Raw genomic sequence first — 8,342 nt, forward strand, 5'->3', positions numbered from 1 at the left:
CTTCAAGATGTAGTTCACCACCACACCTTTCAGGGAGCCTTCTGAACTCTCAGGTGGAGTTCCTGTACCCGCTTCATTCTGACAATTTTACATTGAAACTCTGGTTCTCTCCATGCTTAATTTTTTAAGTTTCTCAAGTATAGAGAAATGTCTCAGTCATTTCCCCAACACCAAATTTCTGCTGAATTGCAGTTTGGTTTAATTACTACACCACCTGGCAGGAACTCCTGCCTGCAGGTTTTCCCATTTGTGATGCCCACAGGCTGTGACCTGTTTCCAAGTCATTAGTTTTCACCTCCCAGCAGCTGGCAAAAGGCTAGATTAGATACTGGTGGGGAGTGAGAAATGTTCCAGGGTGAATGTGCGTCATCCGTGGTATGTAATATTTTACAGCCCAGCTGTCGAGACAGAATCAATAAAAACTCTGTCAGGCTGGTCTACCACAACCATGTTACACTTAGAAATAGAGCAGGACAGGAATTTTAGATCTGCTCCCACCCTGGCAATCTCTCATCTTTTGATATAATGAGATGCTTCATCTAATATTTGGGATGGCTAATCTTTCCTAATTTGGCAGCTTTTGTAACCATTTCATTTTTATGTCATTGAATTTCTATAAATCCATTCTCCTTTTATGACAAGAGGGTTTTGCAAAATTTTTGATTTTCATTCTCTACTCTTGAAATCACAAGCCCCATTCAAAAATCACACATACCCACCACCACCACCATCACAAACCAGATTTTAAAAATTTAATTAAGCACATAACCCATTTTTATTGTAGGAAGAAATATACATGTAAGTAAAAAAATCATTTCACTTAGTCCCACCATACACATGTGGGACACCTGTACTGTGTATATTTCCAGATCTATTTCTGTGCACATACACATGTGTAAATGTTATTTGAAAAATATGATCACCCTAGGATTCCAGGAGAGGACGGGGAAGACCTGCCAGCCAGACTCAGGCCCACCCACACAGCTGAGACCCCTAGAGGTGTGCAGACACCAGGGACAACACAGTCACGGGCCCAACTTAAGAGGCACATGATTCAACACACCCAGAGGCCAACTCCAGACCAAACCAGAGTACTACCAGGTTTGACCTACAAGTGACACACCCAGAGGAAATTCTCTACAGGCTCAAGAGCCCATAGAGGCCAAACCACATTTAAGCAGTCAACTCTCACGCAGCAGAACACCCTGTAGTGGGCAGAGCCAAGTCTCACAACTAGTCAGCCTAGGAGTTAACCCCACCTACTCACAACTGAAAAGCAATGAAAGATCTTCTTTAACATGACAATATACACAACACAAGAGTCACCTTTGGAGCACACGCAGAGAAGAACAAAGTAATTCAAGTCAAATATAAAGGACACACACTACATAAGATAACCCAGCAAGAACTAAGAACTCTAGGGAATCTACCTAACACATCGAAGCAAACACAGAGAGTCAGCCAGAATGGGGAAACAAAGAAACATATCCCAAATAAAAGAACAGAAGAAACCTCCAGAAATGGAACCAAATGAAACAGAGGTAACCAACCTTTCAGAGACAGAGTTCAGAACACTGATGATAAGAATGTTTAAGGAGCTTAGAGAGGATACAAAGAAGGATGTAGAAATCATAATGAACAACCAGTTAGAACTAAAGAACACAATTACTGAAATAAAGAATTCATTTGAAGGAATTAACAGCAGGTTAGATGAAGCAGAGGATCGAATCAGTGATTTAGAAGACAAGTTGGCAGAGATCACCCAAACAGAAAAACAGAAAGAAAAAAGAATAAAAAACAATGAAGATGGTTTAAGAGACCTATGGGATAACATCAAGTGCAACAACATGTGCATCATAGGAGTACCAGAAGGTGAAGAGAGGAAGCAAGGGATCGAAAACATATTTGAAGTAATAATGTCTGAAAACTTCCCTAACCTGATGAAGGAAACCAACATACAAGCCCAGGAAGTGCAGAGAGTTCCAAGCAGGATAAACCCAAACAGGCCAACACCAAGACACATTATAGTTAAAATGGCAAAGGTTAAAGACAAAGAGAGAATCCTAAAAGCAGCAAGAGAAAGACAGAGGGTTACACACAAGGGAACTCCCATAAGACTATCAAATGACTTTTCTACAGAAACGTTGAAGGCCAGGAGGGAATGGCAGGAGATACTCAAAGTGATGAAAAACAAAGGCCTACAACCTAGATTGCTTTATCCAGCAAAGCTATCATTTAAAGTTGATGGAGAGATAAAGAGCTTCCCAGAAAAGAATAAGCTAAAGGAATTTATTACCACCAAGCCAGCATTGCAAGAAATACTGAAAGGACTTCTGTAAATAGAAGAAAGATGAAAACAATCTAACTACAAATTTCAAAATGGCAATAACTATGTACCTATCAAAAATCACTTTAAATGTAAACGGATTAAATGCTCCAATCAAGAGACATAGGGTGGCTGAGTGGATAAGAAAGCAAGACCCTTGTATATGCTGTATAGAAAAGACTCACCTCAGATCAAAAGACACACACAGGCTGAAAGTGAAGGGTTGGAGTAAGATATTCCATGCAAATGGAAATGAGAAAAAAGTTGGAGTTGCAATACTTATCTCTGACAAAATAGACTTTAAAATGAAGAACATATTAAAAGACAAAGATGGGCACTATATAATAATAAAGGGATCGATCCAACAAGAGGACATAACCCTAGTAAACATCTATGCACCCAACATAGGAGCCCCTAAATATATAAAACAGATATTGACTGACATAAAGACAGAGATAAATGGTAACACTATCATAGTAGGGGACTTCAACACACCTCTGACAACAAGGGACAGGTCTTCCAAACTGAAAATCAATATGGAAACAACAGCCTTAAATGACACATTGGACCACTTGGAGGTAATCTATATTTTCAGAGCATTTCACCCCAATGCTGCAGAATACACGTTCTTCTCAAGCGCACATGGAACATTTTCCAAGATAGACCATATGTTAGGCCACAAAACAAGTCTTGATAAATTTAAGAAAATTGAAATCGTACCAAGTGTCTTCTCTGACTACAGTGCTATGAAATTAGAAATGAACTACAGGAAAAAAACTGGAAGACACACCAATTCATGGAGGCTGAATAACATGTTACTAAATAATGAATGGGTCAACCTGGAGATCAAGGAAGAGATCAAAAGATATCTCGAGACAAACAAAAATGAAAACAGGACGACCCAAAATCTATGGGATGCCGCAAAAGCAGTCCTAAGAGGGAAATTTATAGCATTGCAGGCCTACCTAAAGAAACAAGAAACATCACTAATCAACAGTTTATCTTCACACTTAAGGGATCTGGAAAAAGAACAGCAAAATAAGCCCAAAGGGAGTACAAGGAAGGGGATAATAAAGATCAGAGTGGAAATAAATGAAATAGAAACCAGAAAAACAACAACAAAAGATCAATGAATCCAAGAGTTGGTTCTTAGAGAAGATAAACAAAATTGACAAACCTTTAGCCAGACTCATTAAAAACAAGAGAGAGAGGACCCAAATTAATAAAATCAGAAATGAAAGAGGAGAAGACAACAGATAACGCAGAAATACAAAAAAAATTAAGAAATTACTATGAGCAACTATATGCCAACAAATTTGACAATCTGGAAGAAATGGACAATTTTCTAGAGGCGTGCAACCTTCCAAGGCTAACTCAAGAAGAAACAGAAAACCTGAATAGACTGATTACCAACAGGGAAATTGAATCAGTAATCAACCATCTCCCAACAAACGAAAGCCCTGGACCAGATGGCTTTACAGGTGAATTTTACAAAACGTTAAAAAAAAAATTACCACCTATTCTCCTCAAGCTCTTCCAAAAAATCCAGAAGGAGGGAAGACTCCCAAACACTTTTTACAAAGCCACTATCACCCTGATCCCAAAATCAGACAAAGACACCACAAAAAAAGAAAACTACAGGCCGATATCTCTAATGAATATAAGATGCAAAAATCCTCAACAAAATATTAGCGAACAGAATTCAGCAATACATTAAAAAGATCATACACCATGATCAAGTGGGATTCATCCCTGGTATGCAACGGTAGTTCAACATCCACAAATCAATTAATGTAACACACCACATTAACAAAATGAAAAATAAAAATCACATGATCATATCAATAGATGTAGAAAAAGCATTTGATAAAATCCAGCAGCCATTTATGATAAAAACCCTTAAGAAAGTGGGAATAGAGGGATCATATCTCAACATAATAAAGGCCATATATGATAAACCCACAGCTAACATCATACTCAATGGGGGAAAGCTAAAACCATTCCCCTTAAGATCAGGAACAAGACAAGATTGCCCACTTTCTCCACTTCTATTCAACATAGTGCTGGAAGTTTTAGCCACAGCAATCAGACAACAAAAAGAAATAAAAGGCATCCAAATCGGTAAGGAGGAAGTAAAATTGTCATTATATGCAGATGACATGATATTATATATAGAGAACCCTAAAGACTCCACCAAGAAACTATTAGAGCTGATAGATGAATTTAGTAAAGTAGCAGGATACAAAATTAATATTCAGAAATCAGTTGCATTTGTATATACGAATAATAAAACATCAGAAGGAGAAATTAAAAAAAGCAATCCCATTTACAATTGCTCCAAAGACTATAAGATACCTGGGAATAAATTTAACCAAAGAAGTAAAAGATCTGTACTCAGAAAATTATAAGACACTGAAGAAAGAAATGAAAGAAGATACAAATAGATGGAAACACATACCATGTTCATGGATAGGAAGAATTAATATAGTTAAAATGTCCATATTGCCTAAGGCAATATACATATTCAATGCAATTCCTATCAAACTACCAAAGACGTTTTTCACAGAAATAGAACATATAATCCTAAAATGTATATGGGACCATAAAAGACCCTGGATAGCCTCAGCAATCTTGAGAAATACGAACAAAGTGGGAGGTATAAAGATACCTGACATCAAATTATACTACAAGGCTACAGTAATCAAAACAGTATGGCATAAAAACAGACACATAGATCAATGGAACAGAATAGAGAGTCCAGAAATAAATTCATGCCTATATGGCCATTTAATCTATGACAGTGGAAGCAAGAATGTACGGTGGGGTAAAGACAGTCTATTCAATAAATGGGGCTGGGAAACCTGGACAGACACGTGCAAAAAAATGAAGCTGGACCACCTCCTTACACCATATACAAAAATAAATTCAAAATGGCTTAAAGACTTAAATGTAAGATCTGAAACCATAAAATTCCTAGAAGAAAATATAGGAAGAAACTTCACAGACATTACCCAGAGTAAGATTTTTACTGATGTATCCCCTTGCGTGAGGGAAGTAAGAGAAAAAATAAACATGTGGGATTACATCAAACTAAAAAGGTTTTTTCACAGCAAAGGAAACCATCAATAAAACAAAAAGGGATCCTACTGAATGGGAAACTATATTTGCCAATGATATATCTGATAAGGGGTTAATATCACAAGTTTATAAAAAACTCACTCAACTCAACTCCAAAAAAACAAACAACCCAATTAAAAAATGGGCAGAGGACATGAAGAGACATTTTTCTAAAAAGGACATACAGATGGCAAACAGACATATGAAGAAATGCTCAACGGCACTAATCATCAGAGAAATGCAAATAAAAACCACAATGAGATACCACCTCACCCATCAAAATGGCTATCATCAATAAATCAACAAACAACAAGTGCTGGCGCGGATGTGGAGAAAAGGGAACGCTTGTGCACTGTTGGTGGGATTGCAGATTGGTGCAGCCACTATGGAAAACAGTACGGAGGTATCTCAAAAATTTGAAAATGGAACTACCTTATGATCCAGCAATTCCACTCCTAGGTGTCTATCCAGAGAAATCCAAAACTCTAATTCAAAAAACTTCATGCACTCCTATGTTTATTGCAGCACTATACACAATAGCCAAGACATGGAAACAACCGAAATGCCCATCGGTAGATGACTGGATTAAGAAACTGTGGTACATTTATACAATGGAGTATTACGCAGCCATAAAGAAGAAATAAATCTTACCATTTGCAACAACATGGATGGACCTAGAGAACATTATGTTAAGTGAAATAAGTCAGACAGAGAAAGACAAATACCATATGATCTCATTTATATGTGGAATCTAAAGCAAAGAATAAGTGAATGAACTAATCAGAAACAGTTTTGGAGACCTAGAGGAAAAACTGAGGGTTGCTAGATGGACGGGGGGTGGGAGGGGTTGGATAAGGGGGAAGGTGAGGGGATTAGAAAACAGTCGGTAGGATGGGCCTGGTGGCTCAGGCAGTTGGAGCTCCATGCGCCTAACTCCGAAGGCTGCCGGTTCGATTCCCACATGGGCCAGTGGGCTCTTAACCACAAGGTTGCCAGTTCAACAACTTGAGTCCTGCAAGGGATGGTGGGCAGCGCCCCCTGCAACTAGCCACGGCAACTGGACCTGGAGCTGAGCTGCACCCTCCACAACTAAGACTGAAAGGCCAACAACTTGAAGCTGAACAGAACCCTCCACAACTAAGATTGAAAGGACAACAACTTGACTTGGAAAAATGGCCTGGAAGTACACACTGTTCCCCAATAAAGTCTTGTTCCCCTTCCCCAATAAAATCTTAAAAAAAGAAAAAAAAGAAAAAAGAAAACAGTTGGTAACCACAAGATGGCCACGGGGTTTTGAAAATTAATTTGGGGAATGTAATCAATAATGTTGTAAAGATTTTGTAGGGTATCCGATTGACACTTGTCCTATTTGGGAGACAACCTCAGAGATGATGTAGATGCCTGATTACTGCACTGTACACCTGAAGCTGAACAATAATGAATGCCAACTATAATTATATATGTATGTATATATATGTATGTACTTACTTACAAGAAGTGGAGTACAGCATTAGGAATAGAGACAGTGGAAATGTAATGGCTCTGTGCGATGTCAGAGATAGTGGATGGGGGGGGGAGGTTCACACTGTATGAGGGATATAAATGATAAACGTCTAAGTATTACTTTGTCTTGTGCACCTGAAACTAATAAAAAAAGAAAAATATGATCACACTATGAATACCATCTATAACGGAATCTTGTTGTCAATTGAGATCTATATCTTATTGGGTGTCAATATAGATCTGTAACATTAAGACTGCATAACCTTCTGCTGTATAATGTACCAAAATGTATTTAATTCTATCAATTAAGACATTGTAAACAATGGCCAAACAACATCTTTGTACCTTTATCTCTGGTATAATTAATTCCTTAGGATAAAGTCCTAGATGTGAAATTCCATGATCTGAGAGATTATTAGCATTCTTAAGGCTTTATGTCTTTAAACTGTATGTGTTACATCTTGCTTCCATACAAATTCCTCTGTGTAGCCAGTGCCCAGACTACAGCATTCAGCACAGGTGAAGACGGCCAGGATGACCCAGACAACACTCCGGCCCACTCTGTCCACCTTTAGGTAGTTAAGCAGCTGAGAAATGACCTGGAATTTGAATATTCTCTAGGTACCACAGGAGCAATCTGGAATATCATTTTCCAGAAAAGGATATTTCACCAGAAATCCAGATGGGGACAAACCTTCTGCCATATGCGATAATCTGTTCTGGTTCAAGGACTATTTTAGTTTTAAACTTCCGGAAAATTTTATCTTCCCTGGTTTCATGTTTTGATGTGGAATTCAATTCTTCCTCTGCTGCTTCACCCATGCTCCCTATAACGTCTAACTCATTTTCCTTTTCCACAACTTCAGGTATTATTTCACCTTCTGTTTCTATTATCATTTCAAATTCTGGAAAAAGGAAGCTGTGGTGTGGAACTGTATTGTCCCAGTTATCTGATTATGTACAAGCCTGCTTCTGCCCCATCACCAACGTGGAGTCCGAGGTTCCTTGCTGCAGTAACGTGCCTGTGGCATCTGGAGAGTGGTAGGAGCCTAAGCAGCCACAAACCCTGCAGGACTGAGCACCAGACTTGAGCTGTAGGCACAGGGATTCTCCTGTCTGTGGGGGAGGAGACTCAGAAGGTTGCTCATATGAGTTAAAGTCATTTTTCCTGAGTAGCTGATTTCTAAAAAATCGCAGGCCAACGCAGGGCTGCGGCTGTGGCAGCGGCAGCAGAAGAGACCCGGTGATCCAGCATCGTGCAGCCAGGCAGCCGAATGTACAGCCGAAGTACCTACAGCGCGCAGGCTCAGCCTCTCAGACACAGACAGCACAGCCCAGCAGTGGGCGATGTCCAGCCACCCCGCCCCTGACCACGCCCACACGCCGGGGAACTGCT

At 39.2% G+C, this 8,342-nt stretch overlaps 1 pseudogene; it reads right to left on the reverse strand.

The window, feature by feature from the left end:
- Window positions 1-7,303: 7,303 nt before the first annotated feature.
- Window positions 7,304-8,340, reverse strand: LOC109439600 (uS5 assembly chaperone PDCD2 pseudogene; annotated as a pseudogene).
- Between the last annotated feature and the right edge of the window lie 2 nt (window positions 8,341-8,342).

The sequence above is a fragment of the Rhinolophus sinicus genome, chromosome 14 (genome assembly GCF_057876585.1).
Source record: "Rhinolophus sinicus isolate RSI-liver-muscle chromosome 14, RSI-T2T, whole genome shotgun sequence".
NCBI lineage: Eukaryota > Metazoa > Chordata > Mammalia > Chiroptera > Rhinolophidae > Rhinolophus > Rhinolophus sinicus.